This window comes from Muntiacus reevesi, chromosome 11 (assembly GCF_963930625.1).
Source record: "Muntiacus reevesi chromosome 11, mMunRee1.1, whole genome shotgun sequence".
NCBI lineage: Eukaryota > Metazoa > Chordata > Mammalia > Artiodactyla > Cervidae > Muntiacus > Muntiacus reevesi.
In genome coordinates this window covers 33954273-33971706 of record NC_089259.1, presented here as the reverse complement: position 1 = coordinate 33971706, position 17434 = coordinate 33954273, and the positions used below count along the sequence as shown (strand labels likewise).

Sequence of the window (17434 nt, the reverse complement as noted above, 5' to 3'; positions counted from 1 at the left end):
ACAGGCACATCATCTCCTCCCTCAGAGTCCTGCAGTGAGAACCCTGCTCCATGGATAATTGTGTTAGCAATCAATAATCTTTTCACTGAGACTGGTCATTTTTACTTATTTATAGTGTTCATTGTGTAGCACAAAATGGTGAGACTTCTAAATAACAGAAATAATGCCACCTTGATTCCAAAATCAGGCTTGGAATTAGTATTATAATTTAGTACTGTGCCAAGTGATGATGAACTCATCATGTCTTTAACCACAGTGTCTCATTCCAAACCAGAGGAGCGGCAGGCGATGGCCTCCAGGGGAGGGTGATGGGATGGGAGGACCGGACAGGTTTGGGAGCAGGAGCTTTGGATAGGAGGAAGAGCAGGTTCCACGGGTGTGAGCTGCCTGCAGGTCTCGGGAGAGGCACCCCGGCAGGAAGACTCCGGAGGTGGAGCAGGTCTGAGTGATGACAAGACCCAGGAGGAGGCACTGCTGGGAGGCCGGTGACGGAGCACAGTAAGGTCAGAGGAGCCGAGGTCAGCTCTCCCGCAGCTGGCTGGGTGGGTGACGAGGAGGCTGTGTGGGCTGGTGGCTTTCTCCTCTGCCAGGGTGAATCTCCCAGGCAGTAATCGTATCCACCAGTCCCACTTCCTTCTTCCCATCATTCTTCCTGGAGTTCCCCTGCCTCAGTCCTCTGGCCACTCACCTGTCCAATTTTCATTCCCACATTTTGTGGATTCAGTCTCATCTGCTACTGTCTTTCCAGCTGATCTTTATCCTTGGGGAATTAGACCTTTAAAAATATAACTCTGTGGTCATTTGAATGGGCTTGGGGAGGAGAGGAGATAAAACATACGTTCAATCTGCCATATTCCGCCTTTTTTTCAATATTGTTAGGCTGAAGGAAAGTGATGACACTGAATAGTGAGACAAAACAGGAGACCCCCTAAATTGTGGCAGGGGTGGTGGGTTACTCCTCCTGGTTAGAGGTTATTGATTTCTTGTTTTGAAGACAGATTGTGGGGACTATCCTGGTGGCCTAGGGGTTAGGACTGTGTGCTTCCGCTGCTGAGGGCACGGGTTTCATCCCTGGTCAGGGAATTAAGATCCCAAAAGATGTGTGACATGGCAAAGAAAAACGAAAAAAAAAAAAAAAAAGCAGACTGAAAAATTGAGATAGACAGAACAAATGTCACAAGTGAGATGAGACAAGTCAATGAGGACTCTCTAGACAGGAAATGACTGATTATAATTTACTCCTTGTCTTGATGGAAACTCACTACTTACAAAACAATGACAATGATAGTGGGAAGAATCTCTCTTCCTTTTTATTATTACTTAATAGTTTATTTTCCATACTTCCCTTCTGATTAATACCAGTGGTATTAATTACTAAATACTTAGCTTCCTCCTCGGCTACTGCCAGTTGCTGAACTGCGCATGGCATGCTTCCTTTGCAGACATGGGGGCTCCTGCAGGCTTGAAGGATGACTTTGAGTCGCTGCTCAGCTGCTTCCGGGAAATGGATAGCGTGCTCTTCGAGGACTTCTTTGAGCTCTGGAGGAGTTTGAAGTTTGGAACCATCTTCCGTGGTAGAATGAGAAATTTAGAAAAGAGCACATCTGCAAAAGAAGGTTTGGCTTTGGCTTGGAGATATTTTTTACCTCCATACACCTTCCAGATCAGAACTGGTATTTTGTATCTGCTGTTTAACACCTAATTGTGTCAACTAAAACAAAAGATTAGAGTTGCCCTGAAGGATTGGGATGAAATTTTAAAATTTCAGCAAGATTTGATAAATGCGAAACATTTTGAGGCAGCTTATATTTTTAGGAAGCTACGACTAGACAGAGCATTTCACTTTACAGCAATGCCTAAATTGCTGTCATACAGAATGAAGACAAAAATTCAACGAGCTGAAATTACTGAAGAATTTAAGGACCCAAATGATTGTGTAATGAAACTTATCACTTCTGATGTATTAGAGGAAATGATGAATGTTCATGACCATTATCAGAGAATGAAACATGTAATTTCAGCTGACAAGTCCAATCTGGAAAAATCCCTCAACCTGATAAAGGATGATTTTTATTTTTTTTATAATATCAAGAACATGGCTTTGGAGCATCAGCAGTGGCACAAAGACAGAAAGAATCCACCCTTAAAACTGAAAGTTAAAGATGGAGAAGAAAAGAGTGAGAGAAATTTACAACAATCACAGAGATGTGAAAGGGCAGCATCATTAGTGAAAAGAAAACCAAAGGCCTTTTCAGTTGTTGTTTAGGCATCGAAGTCAAGAAGGCACCGTCAGGTCAAAATTGACTTCTGACTCTGATTCTACACCCGGTCAAGTACAAACCAAAGCAACTAGGAAAAGAAGAAACAAAGAAATGTTGAAACCAGCAGAAAATGAAGTGTCTTCCAGAGCCAGAGGTGACACGCAGAATATACATAAGAAAGAGAAATCTTTAAGTCTGAATATGCCTGTGGTTACAGAAGAGGATGAGGAGAACAAAAGTTTTAGTGAAACAGAGTTCACTGCACCTAAGAGGAGAACAAAACAGAGAACAAAAACCTGGTGTAGAGTACTTAATATTGAGCTCTTTGACAGAAAAGATTTATATAGGTTCATCTCTACCAATATTTTTGGATACCCAATGCAAAGAGCTGACTTGTTAGAAAAGACCTTGATGCTGGGAAAGATTGAAGGCAGGAAGAGAAGGGGATGACAGAGATGATTGGATGGCATCAGTGACTCAATGGACGTGAATCTGAGCAATTTCTGGGAGAAGGTGAAGGACAGGGAGGCCTGGCGTGCTGCAGTCGATGGGTTGCAAAGAGTCAGACATGATTGAGCGACTAAACAGCAACAACTACCATTTTTCTAGATTCCATGTGACCCAGCAATCCTACTCCTGGGCATATACATGGAGAAAACCATGATTCTAAAACATACATGCACCTCAGTGTTTATTGCAGCACTATTTACAGTAGCCAGAACATGGAAGCAACCTAAGTGTCCATCAACAGAGGAATGGATAAAAAAGATGTGGCACATATATACACATGGAATATTACTCAGCCATAACAAGGAATGAAATTTTGCATTTGCAGAGACAGAGATTCTCTAGTGGCTCAGATGGTAAAGAATCTGCCTGTAATGTGGGAGACCTGGGTTCAATCCCTGGGTTGGGAAGATCCCCTGAAAGGGGGCATGGAAACCACTCTAGTATTCTTACCTGGAGAATCCCCATGGACAGAGAAGTCTGAAGGGCTGCAGTCCATGGGGTCGCAAGGAGTTGGACATGACTGAGCAACTAAGCACAGCACAGAGACGTGGATGGACCTAGAGACTGTCATACAGCATGAAGTAAGAAAGAGAAAAGCAAATTTTGTACATTAATACCCATATGTGGAATCATGACTATATTTTGAAGATAGGGTGTGAAGCACTCGATAAGATTTGCTTTAAATGTGAAACAAAAGCCTATTGGGCAGAGTTCAAAAGAAAATATTTGTGTTTAACAGTGGGTGAATTAAAATGTGTCCAAGTACTGGTTACCTATTATATTAAAGTAAGCTATTTGTATTGTCAACTTGATTATAATAAATTAATAGCACTAAGTTGTAAAAAACAAAAAAAACAAAAAAACTTAGCTTCCCTGATAGCTCAGTTGGTAAAGAATCCAACTGCAATGCAGGATACCCTAATTCGATTCCTGAGTTGGAAAAATCCCCTGGAGAAGGGAAAGGCTACCCACTCTAGTATTCTGGCCTGGAGAATTCCATGGAGTTTTTAGTCCATGGTATCACAAAGAATTGGACACAACTGAGTGATTTTCACTTAGGATACCAGAACTAAAATCCTGTGATGCTTAGCCCAGTTTAAGATCAATTTTGACCATTTAGAAAAAGCGATCTCGTACAGGCAGCCACAGAAGAATTCATTTCACTGAGAATTATAGAAACAATTAACTGTTGTTTCAGCTCCCATCACAGGTCAGCTAAAGGAATGAGCCTGTCCTGAGTGTTCAGCGTGGTGCCCAAATGAGCATTATTCTTCACGTAGCTGAATATTGCACCAAAATGAAGCTCCGTTCTCTTCAGGAAATGCTGATTGAACTGTTGCAGTTTCTGTGCCTGGACTGATGAACAAAGATGAACGAACTGGTCCCTCAAGCCCTTGAGGCCAAGGGGAACGTGGAGACGCAATGGTGAGTGGGTGACAGGCTTCCTGTGGCAGCACAAGCGCCCACGATCGCCCTGATGGAGGCGGCGCCCGGGCCCTCCTGCGCATCCATCTGCAGAGAGCTGCCGGTCAGACATTGTCTAGACACGGGGCCACTTCTCTCTGCTTCCTTGGAACACTCTCTCCCTGAGAAGCTCCTGCAGGTGGCTGCTGCTCATCTCCTACCCCAGCACCCCCACCATTCCCTGTGTCTTATCTCTGGGGCAGGGGCTGGGTGCTTTCCCAGGTGGGAGATGAGCTGGGGTGGGGCCAGGGGCTGCTTTTCTTAGCTGGTCTGGACTTTTTCTTTCTCTTTGACACCAAACAGACTCGTCAGGGAGAACCAGCCTCTGCTCTGGCCTCCTCATGGTCCAGGCTTCACCATTTCATTGCCCATCTGCCCAGAGGGGTCTAGGTTCCCTCCCTGCTCCACACACCAGCCATTGTGGTCCTCTTTCAGCCAGATCTCCTCATTCACATGCTCAGAACTCTGGAGGTGGGTGGGGAGCTGCCATCTCGCTGGCAGTCAAGGCCCCCATCCTCACAGGCAGCTGTGGTGTGACCTCCGGTGCTGGCCCTTCCAGTGTATTTCCATCTTGCTATAGGGCTTCCCTGGTGGCTCAGACGGTAAAGAATCCACCTGCAATGCAGGACACCCAGGTTCGAGACCAGGGTTCGATCCCTGGGTTGGGAAGATCCCCTGGAGGAGGGCATGACAACCCACTCCAGTGTTCTTGCCTGGAGAATCCCCATGGACAGAGGGGCCTGGTGGTTGCCAAGAGTCGGACACAACTAAGCGACTGAGCAGCACACATCTTGCTATGTTGGATTAGCCTGTGGGGTGAATCAAGAGAGAAGGCTCCTATCACATTTTTGCTGGTCGGTGGGGGCAGCCCACTCACTGCCAGACCTCTGGCAGAGGGAGGTCCAGAGAGGGACCTAGAGTGGGGGCTCTGCTTTCCCAATGGCTCTGAGCCAGACAGGACGAAATCATACACATGTCTCTTGTTAGTGCCAGAGGGTGTTCTTGGGGAACCACAAGCATTTCTTCAAATCCTCAAAATAACCCTGCAGGGCTAGGTGGTGGATTCCCATTGTACAGATGGGGAAACCAAGGCTCAGAGGTGTCACATTACCTGCCTCAGCCCCAGGGCTTGGAGAGGCCAGTTTCTGAACAGATCTGTGGACCCCAAAGCCCCCGTTTGCTCTTCAGCACCAGGCTGTCCCCTTCCAGTAAGTCGGGGGTCTCATACAAGGACTTTCTCCTCAAAAGAGGACCTCAGGCATTTGTCAGGCTGCAGAGCTTCAAATAAAGAACGTGGATGTCTCCTCTTCTGTGTTCTTATCCACATTTTCTTATTTATATTCTCCATCAAATGGAACTATCCCTTCAGGAAGAATCCTGCTGTTGTCTGGGTGGACTAGATGCTGGTGAGAAGAAAATTTAAAGACACGTGTACTGGAGTGTGTCAACTCTATCTTCTTCATGACGGCTGATTGCTTCAGCCCTGAGGGTCTGTCTGACACTGGGACTTCTGACACTGACTGATTTTTCTAGCCCCGTTGATAGGTTTTATGGCAGAGAACATGCTCGCGTGAGTTTCAGAAGTTAATACTCACAGGATCTGGTTAGAGAAGATGGTGATTGGGAAGATACGGTGTATTGCAGGAGGAGGGTGTGTTGACTCACTCAGTGGTGAAACAGCTTCCGAGTCCAGGCTGAACCCAAAACTCACCCGGCTCACGGAGCTGCCGGACTCGTATAGGACCCAGCCTTCTGCAACACCCTTGTCAAGTAGTGTGTGTCCTGGGCAAGAAGCACAGGCTTCACTATCACTGTGGAGAGGAGGTTTTCTGTCTAATGGCTGCTTTTACCAGATCACCTGCGGACTCTGGGAAACAGTGATAAAAATCTGGTTAGTGCCTGACATGTAGAACAGTGTTAGAAGGTGATACAAACCAGAAGGCACTAATGGTAAAAAACCTGCCTGCCAATGCAGGGCACATAAGAGACATGGGTTCAATCCTTGGGTGGGGAAGATCCCCTGCAGAAGGAAATGGCAACCCACTCCAGTATTCGTGCCTGGAGAATCCCCATGGACAGAGGAACCTACAGGGCTACTGTTCATGGAGTTGCAAAGGGTCAGATATGACTGAAGCCAGCAGCCTGGGGGCCTGAGGAGCCTTGAGAAACCCCCTCCATTATAACATGGTGGTGATGGAACCCACGGTGTGACCCTGGAACCCACGGTGTGGACCCTGGGCCATCACGGGTGAATTTTGGCAACTGCTCTCTGTTTGAACGACCTGACTCACATAATAGATGATCAATATTTTTAACAATATGAGTATAATTATTTTCGTTTTTCTTAGAGACAAACCAGAATCCTCTAAAAAACACGATTGGGTGGAGCAGCTCCTTCATCCATGGCTGTATGTGAGACAGGGTGTCTGTGGACCCTGAGACCCTGTGGACACTGAGATCCCCCAGAGATGAGTTATTTTATCATAGTAATCAGTGACATTGTTTTTCATACTTTTACCTTTTATTTTGTATTGGGTAGCAGCTGATAAACAATATTGTGAGAGTTTTAGGTAAATAGTGAAAGGACTCAGCCGCACATACACATGTCCATTCTCCCCAAACACCCCTCCAGTCCAGGCAGCCACTTAACTTAAGCAAATTTCCCTGTGCTGGGCAGAGAGGTCCTTGTTGGTTCTCCATTTTAAATATAGCACCGTTACACGTCCGTCCCAAACTCCCTAACTCTCTCTTCCCTTCTTCTTCCCCAGTTCCAGCCATAAGCTTGTTCTCTGTGAGTCTTTCTGTTTTGTAAGTTCACTTTTATCATCTCTTTTTAGACTTCACATCAAAGGTACATCATATGATATTTCTCCTTCTCTGTCTGACTTACTTTAGTCAGTATGACAAGCTCTAGGTCTATGCATGTTGCTCAGAGATGAGCTTTCAAGAAACCCCCGTGGAACCATGTGGAGGATGGAGGACGGGAAGCTGGAGGAGGTTCCAGGAGGGCAGGCCCTGGGGCAGAGTGAAGCTGGGGAGGAGGATGCCTGCTCATGCGGGCGCTGCTGGAAAAAGCTGGGTGACTCATTCAATGTGGCGATCAGGGCAGTGTGGTTCTGCTGCCTGGATGACCAGTGGTTGGGGGCAACATCCCACCCCTCGAGCCGCACAAGAAGATAGTGGGTCTGTCTGGGTACCGACTGTGTCACTTGGACGGAGACAGATTTCGGAGGAGGTGAAAGTGTGTCCCAGTAGGGGGGCTTTCTGGGTGTGGACTAGAAACTCCAAAGAAGAGCATGTGGGATGAGGAAGCAGGTATGGGGAGACAGGAGAGTTAGGAAGGAAGGTGGGAGACCATCCAATAGCTCCGTCCTCGGCTTAGAAACGGAAGGAAAACTCCCTGTGGGTCTTTTTGCTTCCCCAGAGAGCAGTCATCTCACCTTTAAGTGACGCCTGAGTTGGAAAGACCCCCTGGAGGAGGGCATGGCAACCCACTCCAGCATTCTTGCCTGGAGAATCCCATGGACAGAGGAGCCTGGCCGGTACAGTCCATGGGGTCACAAAGAGTTGGACATGACTTAAGTGGCTCAGCATGCACTTTTCCTCATGCTTTCTAAAGTTTTGTTGTTTAGTTACTCAGTCATGTCCAACTATTTTATGACCTCATGTTTTAAGTTACACCAAATGTTTTTTACAAATACGTGAGGTATAAATTATAAGTAAAAAGATCAGTTTCTTGATTCTGCTGGATTTTAGGCCTTCTTTCCTAAATATTGTAACTAGAAGAGCTCTGGGCACATTATACACAGAATGTACAATACCATGAGTGAATGGACTTGGGTGATGATGACCTGTCAGTATAGATTCACCAGCTGTAACATACGCACCATCTGGTGGGCGACATCTATAATTGGGGTGGGGGCTGTTGTGTGGGGGGCCGTGGGTACATGGAAAATCTCTCTACCTTCTGCCTAACTTTGCTGCTAACCTGAAACTGCTCTCAGAATAAAGTCTATTGCAAACATGTAAGCCCCAGAATGAGAGGGCCACACGGCCAAGCTTTGTGCCCTGTGCAGCACTCACTGCCGCCCCTGATGGCCGGTCTCATTGTGAGTCTGTGCGCCTGCTCCTGGCCTGTTGGTCCCCCAGGTCCTGAAAAGGCTTCGTGTCCTGAGCTGGAGGGACTGGGGCACCTCCACAGACACATGTGAATGGACACTACATTCCGACCCACAGCCTATCAGAGACGATGGTTCTTCATTTAGGAAGTCATGTGCGTTTCCCAAAATGCCCAAGATGGAGACTGAAGTAGGAAGTTGGGAGGGGGAGGGGGTTGTCCTTGTATTCATTGCCTCCTGATTTATGAACCACTGCAGACCATCTGTAGGCTTTGAAATCAATTTCATGAGTCACACCCAGAATTTTCTAAATAATAAGAATAAAATAGAGATAAAACATCAGAACACATGGCATTTTGCAAGGTATTGCTTTGTACAGATTTTGTTTTCGATACTTGTGTGTGTGTGGGTGTGAGATGATATAAAACTGATTTCCTCCTGTGAGTCATGGCCAAAAAGGGTGAGGAATATTCAGCTTCAGAAGTTATTGCTGACAGAGGTTGGGTGAACAGGCTCAGAGTGTCAGGTTCTGCCTCTGGTCCAGACGCCAGATTTATGAAGGCGAATCTTCCTTCCTGCCCTACTTTTGTTTTTCAGGGTCTCTGCCCAGATCTGCCCCAAAGTCAGGAAGGGGTGGTGCAAGCACCTCCTTATGAGAGACAGAGCAGTGGAGGGGGCTGAAAGGTTGGCAGTGGTTGGTGCCTGGGGACCAGCTTGCAGGCAAGAACATCTCATCGTCATTGCCCCTCCTCCTATGTCCGGAGAGCTCCCACCCCCACCCCTCAGCCCTGATCCTGTTGCCTGGCTGCAGACTTGGGGATGAAGTTAGTCTTAATGTTGGCAGAGATAGGCTTCCGTGCTAGTCTATTTGTGGATTAATTACTATAATAATCTGGGCAGGGTGTGATGACAGATGAGGCATCTTAAATCCAGGTTTATCTCTGTTCCAGTTGGCCATTTGACTCCTACCAGGAAGTTATTCCAGTGATTTATTCTCTGCAGTTTCAATACAAGGATTTTGGCCTTTGACTCCTCCATGTGAAAATATCTAAGATTTATTTGATGGTAAAGGATAAAGGCATTTGAAAGAGTGGACACACCATATTATTAACAGATCCTCAGTCTGAGGGAGTTCACTGAGGTTTATCCCAGTGTGAATTAAAACAAGTAATGTGGTTTACAAACTCCTTTTTAAAAAAAAATCAAAAGTCAGAAGTCACCTGAAAATGATTTCTCCTCTGAGTTGTACTGTTAAGGAATATCTTTTAAAGTAGTATCACCTTTATAAGTTTTAATGGAAATCCCAGTGGGAGGGAAAAAAAGAGAGAGAATAAAAGGAAAAGAAAAACACTAGGTTTAGTAACAAAGGTTAAACCTAAAACCAAAAACCACCAGCAAGTGGGCGGTAGAGTCTAGGTGCAAAAAGCATGAGGAAACAATGCAAGAAAAAGAATGAAAAACACTTTTTTCTTTTAAATGATCATTTTTAAGCATCAAAACTATTCCGCCTTTGTCATGGAGCCCCTATGAGCCTAGCTTGAGAACTCAGTGGAGTGAAGGCTGAGAAATCGATCTGGGACATAAGACAGGCCCTTCATTCTGATGCCAGGTTGATAAGAAGTGTAAGCCCTTCTTCCAAGACTTCTTATGCACTGAGGAATTTGTGAAATCCATCAGTAATTTCAGAAACGGGCAAATCTCAATGACCTTATATTTCCTTTCATAGTCACTCTGCTATGGCTGGTAGTGAGGAGGAATTTACTGAGCTACTGACTGACATGTGAAGGTCTAAAATACATCAAAGGATGTTACCCAAAAAAACACCCTACTGAATAGGAGAAAATACTTGGAAATTGTATATCTAGTAAGGGATTAAATGGGACTTCCCTGATGGCTCAGACAGTAAAGAATCTGTCTGCAATGTAGGAGGTCTGGGTTTGATCCCTGGGTCGGGAAGATCCCCCGGAGAAGGGAATGGTAACCCACTCCAGTATTCCTGCCTGGGAAATCACCAGCCTGGCAGGCTATAGTCCATGGGGTTGCAAAAAGTTGGACATGACTGAGCGACTAACACTTTCTTTCAAGGGCTTAAAAATGCAGAAAATATAAAGAAGTTCTATGACTCAACAATGAAAGAAAAACCAAATTGAAAATGGGCATAGAACTCAAATAGATGTATCTCCAAAGATATACAAATGCTCAATAGGTATTATGCATGAAAAGGTGCTCAACATCACCAGTTGTTAAAGAAACATAAATCAAAATCGCAGTGAACCTAGAGAGTGTCATACTGAGTGAAGTAAGCCAACAGAGAAGGAGAAATATTGAATTACATTCCTTATATGTGGATTCTAAAAAGAAAAGATACAGATGAACTTACTTACAAAACAGAAAGAGACTCACAGACTTAGAGAATAATTTATGATTCCTGATAGGGAAGATGGTAACGAGGAGGGACAGTTAGGGAGTTTGGGATGGACATGTGCACACTGCTATATTTAAAATGGATAAGCAACAAGGACCTACTTATAGCACAGAGAACTCTGCTCAATGTTATGTGTCAGCCTGGATGGGACGGGTGTTTAGGGGATAATGAATACATTCACATGTATCGTTGAGTCCCTGCGATGTTCACTTGAAACTATCATAACATTGTTAATTGGCTATACCTCAATATAAAATAAAAAGTTTTTAAAGACCGCAATGAGACACCACCTCACACCCGTTAGGATGGTTATAATTTTTTTTTAGGATGTGGAAAAATTGGAGCCCTTGTACACCGTTGGTGTGAATGTGAAATGATGCAGCCACTGTGGAAAACTGCTCGGTGGCTCTTCAGAAAGTTAAACAAGCTGAGCACGTGCTCCAGCGACCCCATGCCGAGGGATATACCTAAAAGAATGGAAAACCGGAGCTCAGAAGATGTTTGTATGTGACTAGACATCTGCAACAGCATCCTTCGCCATGACAGCGGTGGGAACAAGCCGAGTGTCCACTACAGATGTGGGTATACCCGGAGCACGTGCACTGAGTGGAGTATACCGGGGCACGTGCACTGAGCGGAGTATACCGGGGCACGTGCACTGAGCCATGGGCAGCCAACCCTGCAGAGGAGGAGGCTGGAGGACAGGCCCAGTGAGAACACCCAGACACAAGAAGACTATCCTGCACGAGTCCACTTACACCGACCCTGCAGCAGGCAGCGTCGCAGAGACTGAAAGCGCAGGCTGGTTGCCAGGGGCCAGTTGCAAGGAGCTGGGAGTCGGTGTTTCAAGGTGGCACAGTCTGTTTGGGGTGATGGAAATGGCCTGGAAATAGATAACGGTGCTGGTTGTAAACATTGTGAATGCATTTAAAGTCGCTCACTGAATTGTACACCTAAAAATGGTTAAATAGCATCTTTTATGTTATATGTTTACTTACCACAATGTTAAAAGTTAATAGCATAATTTTTCCAAAACAACTGTATTATGAACTTTGAATTGTTTTGTATGTAAGTTAATCTCAATAGAGCTGTTTAGGAAAAAAAAAGATGTGAAAGCAAAGGTAAAACAAAGGCTGATCTTTGTAACGTGTGGCTGGAGGGGTCCTGAGGTTGGGTGGTGGCTCACAGCCCCCACTGGGTATGGTGTGTGTCACTGGGGACTCCCTGGTTCCAGCACTTATTTACTTTTAAAGATACTGCTGAGTCAGGCAGAATTTTCTACAGCCATTTGTGTTTTGCTTGTATTCACTTTCTTACAAAAATGGACAGTTGAGACAAAGAAAATGAAAGGTCCAATTATTTGTCTTCATTTCACTCCAAAGCAAAGCAAGAAGAGTTTTCAATTTTTTTTATAGAAAGCAGCACAGTTTCTATATTTCCTCTTTTTCATAAAGAAGTTCTTAAAAATACCCCAACCACAAGCATTTTCTCCTAGGGCGAGGGTTGGTTGATGCCCTACCTGGAGGGGTGTGGGACGCACTGCCCGGGTCTGGAGCCGGCCCGCTCAGCAGACTCCCCATCAGGACTCCCCAGGTGCTCGTGATTCTGGGGGTGACAGCAGGGATCTGCATCTCTGACCAGTGACTTCAGTCACTGCTGAGAGCCTGGCGTAAAGGAGTTTGCTTTCTGTCTGGACTGGGCTGCTGCAGTGACTTGGTGACTTGGTGGAGAGATGTGCGGTGGGGGAACCTTTGGTGACATCTCCCACCTGCCTCCCACCTGTGTCCACGTGCTGGGACCTCTGGTTCCTGGCTGGATCTGGTTAGAACACTGGTGGTGGCCCAAGTCCCACTGCCCTGGGTGGTGGAACAGGACCATGTTGGGTGGGGAGGGGGTTGCTCATGACATCTTCAGGCAGCTGGGAGGGGTGACTGCATGAGGACTTGGACGAGAACTGCCAGAGGAGGCGACCCTGCCAGACCCTGATCTGAAAGTTGACGCAGACTTTAATCCAGATGACCTCAGAGCCAACCCACCCTCCAAGCAGGAACTCATAAACAGTGCTCTTCAAGACTTTTTTGCCTTTTATAAATGAATCATTCACTAAAGACACAAAACACTAGAAGGAACATACATATTCAAGTATCACTTGGACCAATGAAAGCCCAAAACTTGGGAAAGATTGAGGGCAAAAGGAGAAGGGGGCGATGAAGGATGAGGTGGTTGGATAACATCAGTGACTCAACAGACGTGAATTTGAGCAAACTCTGGGAGACAGTGGAGGACAGGGGAGCCTGACATGTGGCAGTCCGTGGGTTCGCAAAGAGTTGGACACGACTGAGCGGCTGAACAACAACAATGAAGATATTTCAACAGGTGAGGCATTCACACTCTTGGGATGCCAGAGGTTTAACTAAAAGAGTGCTACTTCCCTTCGCGATGCTGTCATTTTTCTCATCTTTAAAGGAGCAGATGACAGATGTCTTCATAGTAATGTTTCTAAACGCTCTCTTTTGCTCTTTGTTTTTTTTTTAAAGAGAACTGGCCCTCATAGGATGTTGGACTATTCCCCATCGGTAACATTCTCTCTGGGAAACAGTTTATTCCCTCAGGACAATGAATCCCAGCAGGAAAGTGCGTCGGGTCACACACAAGGTCACTTTCATGGCTGCTCGTTGTTTGTGAAGGTTATGTAAGTGGCAAAGTCAGAGCTGAGTCCATGATTATTAAAAAAACTAACAGAAGTAACAGGCCAAAGACTCTCAAACCCTCTGCAGCAACTTCTCTACGGTGCGCATTTTATTCCCAAAACTCAATAAAAATGGTACAAACAGACAGAAGAAAACCCACCACCTTGGCATTATCAGACACCTTTTATTACACACTAACTCATCTCCTTCTCTGGTCATCCCTTACACCTCAGCAAACTCAGCTCCTGCCTGTCTGTTAACTGGTGACTGCTCCCATGATGTTCTCTCTCTCTGGGTCCTTGTAAGAAGTGAAATCTACTGCCATGCTTTCCAAGTAGAAAAACCAAACATTAGGCCCCCTTCTATATAAATGACCACAAAGTACTGAAAACCAGGAAAGTGATGAATCAACACCCACAGTGAAAACACAGAACTAGCACAAGCCCACTGGCAGTCAGTAACGTCAGTCAGCGGGTTCTGTTAGTGAGACAGTTGCTTTCTGTCATGTCGTGTTCGGTTGTGTCAATCTTCCTACCTTAGCTCTGGGGTGAATGAAGCTTGGAACCTTGGAAGCAGCCTTGGAGAGGCAGACGCGTTCCTCTAGCGCTTCCCGGGCAGCGCTAAGGGTGAGAAACAACCCCAGCAGCAGTATCCCCACCTTGCAGGAGCCCCCCAGGACAGGTCCCAAGTAGGGGAGCCAGCGCCTCCCTCCTGACACCATCCCCACCCGGTGGACGCAGGACTTTAAGGCACTTGCTCACCCAGCACCACGCCAGTGCTGCTGTTGAGGGCTGTGTGCTGGAGTCCTGGCCAGCGATGACATATTCTTCTGACTTTTCTAACAAGCCTGTCAACCATGAGTGAGTGAGTGAGTGAAAGTGGCTCAGTTGTGTTCAACTCTTATGAGACCCCCATGGATTGTCCATGGAATTCTCCAGGCCAGAATACTGGAATGGGTAGCCTTTCCCTTCTCCTGGGGATCTTCCCGACCCAGGGATTGAATCCAGGTCTCCCACATTGCAGGTGGATTCTTTACCAGCTGAGCCGCTACTGACTAGTTTAGGTGCAAAGGACTCTTTTTTTTTCTTCTAAACCCCAGATACAAGCTGGCTACTGGTATTCATGATCCTTAGGTCTTAGATCCTGGCGTGCATGCTTAGTCGCTCAGTCGTGTCCAACTCTGCAACCCATGGAGCCCACCAGGCTCCTCTGCCCATGGGATTCTCCAGGCAAGAATACAGGAGTGGGTTGCCATTTCTTCTTCCAGGGGCTTTTCCTGACCCAGGGATAGAACATAGGTCTCTTACCTTGGTAGATGTGTTCTTCACCACTAGAGCCACGTGGGAAGCCCCAGGTTTGTGATATGAAGTAGAAAAACACAGGACATAGAGGAATAGTGGTGTTCAGTGCCCAGCTCCACTCCCAGAGACAACTGTGCTAACCCCATGTGAACATTTGACAGGACATCTCCCCTGGCAGAGATGAAGACAGAAGGAGAGAAATCCTTCCAAAAAATATAGTCATGCTGAGATGTCGTTATTACTAAAATATTAAATTTGGTTTTATTTGAATTTAATAGAAGAAAATAAAACTGAAGGATTTTTGAAATTCAGAACTTACTGCAAGAAATACTATTTCCTAAAAATCACCATCAGTTTTTGTTGTTGTTGTTGTTGTTTTGGTTTTTAAAATATTTATTTATTTGGCTGAGCTGGGTCTTGGCTGTGGCGTGTGGGATCTAGTTCCCTGACCAGGGCTTGAATCTGTACCTGCTGCATTGGGAGCACAGTCTCAACCGCTGGACTACCAGGAAAGTCCGCACTCCTAATTTTTTTTTTTTTTTTTTTTTCAGTGGGTTTTGTCATACATTGATATGAATCAGCCATAGAGTTACACGTATTCCCCATCCCGGTCCCCCATCCCACCTCCCTCTCCACCTGATTCCCCTGGGTCTTCCCAGCCCACCAGGCCTGAGCACTTGACTCATGCATCCAGCCTGGGCTGGTGATCTGTTTCACCACAGATAATGTACATGCTGTTCTTTCAAAACATCCCACCCTCACCTTCTCCCACAGAGTTCAAAAGTCTGTTCTGTACCTCTGCGTCTCTTCTTCTGCCCTGCATATAGGGCCATCGTTACCATCTTTCTAAATTCCGTATATATGTGTTAGTATACTGTAATGTTCTTTATCTTTCTGGCTTATTTCACTCTGTATAATGGGCTCCAGTTTCATCCATCTCATTAGAACTGATTCAAATGAATTCTTTTTAACGGCTGAGTAATATTCCATGGTGTATATGTACCACAGTTTCCTCATCCATTCATCTGCTGATGGGCATCTAGGTTGCTTCCATGTCCTGGCTATTATAAACAGTGCTGCGATGAACATTGGGGTGCACGTGTCTCTTTCAGATCTGGATTCCTCAGTGTGTATGCCCAGAAGTGGTATTGCTGGGTCATATGGCAGTTCTATTTCCAGTTTTTTAAGAAATCTCCACACTGTTTTCCATAGCGGCTGTACTAGTTTGCATTCCCAACAACAGTGTAAGAGGGTTCCCTTTTCTCCACACCCTCTCCAGCATTTATTGCTTGTAGACTTTTGGATAGCAGCCATCCTGACTGGCGTGTAATGGTACCTCATTGTGGTTTTGATTTGCATTTCTCTGATAGTGAGTGATGTTGAGCATCTTTTCATGTGTTTGTTAGCCATCTGCCTGTCTTCTTTGGAGAAATGTGTTTAGTTCTTTGGCCCATTTTTTGATTGGGTCATTTATTTTTCTGGAATTGAGCTTCAGGAGTTGCTTGTATATTTTTGAGATTAATCCTTTGTCTGTTGCTTCATTTGCTATTATTTTCTCCCAATCTGAGGGCTGTCTTTTCACTTTGCTTATAGTTTCCTTTGTTGTGCAAAAGCTTTTAAGTTTCATTAGGTCCCATTTGTTTATTTTTGCTTTTATTTCCAATACTCTGGGAGGTGGGTCATAGAGAATCCTGCTGAGATTTATGTCAGAGTGTTTTGCCTATGTTCTCCTCTAGGAGTTTTACAGTTTCTGGTCTTACATTTAGATCTTTAATCCCTTTTGAGTTTATTTTTGTGTATGGTGTTAGAAAGTGTTCTAGTTTCATTCTTTTACACGTGGTTGACCAGTTTTCCCAGCACCACTTGTTAAAGAGGTTGTCTTTTTTTCATTGTTTATCCTTGCCTCCTTTGTCGAAGATAAGATGTCCATAGGTTCGTGGCTTTATCTCTGGGCTTTCTATTCTGGTCCATTGATCTATATTTCTGTCTTTGTGCCAGTACCATACCGTCTTGACGACTGTGGCTTTGTAGTAGAGTCTGAAGTCAGGCAGGTTGATTCCTCCAGTTCCATTCTTCTTTCTCAAGATTACTTTGGCTATTCGAGGTTTTTTGTATTTCCATACAAATTGTGAAATTATTTGTTCTAGTTCTGTGAAAAATACCGTTGGTAACTTGATAGGGATTGCATTGAATCTATAGATTGCTTTGGGTAGAATAGCCATTTTGATAATATTGATTCTTCCAATCCATGAACATGGTATGTTTCTCCATCTGTTTGTGTCCTCTTTGATTTCTTTCATCAATGTTTTATAGTTTTCTGTGTATAGGTCTTTTGTTTCTTTAGGTAGATATACTCCTAAGTATTTTATTCTTTTTGTTGCAATGGTGAATGGTATTGTTTCCTTAATTTCTCTTTCTGTTTTCTCATTGTTAGTGTATAGGAATGCAAGGGATTTCTGTGTGTTAATTTTATATCCTGCAACTTTACTATATTCATTGATTAGCTCTAGTAATTTTCTGGTAGAGTCTTTAGGGTTTTCTATGTAGAGGATCATGTCATCTGCAAACAGCGAGAGTTTCACTTCTTCTTTTCCTATCTGGATTCCTTTTACATCTTTTTCTGCTCTGATTGCTGTGGCCAAAACTTCCAACACTCTGTTGAATA

General features: G+C 45.1%; 1 pseudogene; it reads left to right on the top strand.

The window, feature by feature from the left end:
• The first annotated feature begins 1444 nt into the window (after positions 1 to 1444).
• On the top strand, positions 1445 to 7015 carry LOC136144124 (snRNA-activating protein complex subunit 1 pseudogene; annotated as a pseudogene).
• Positions 7016 to 17434: the final 10419 nt, after the last annotated feature.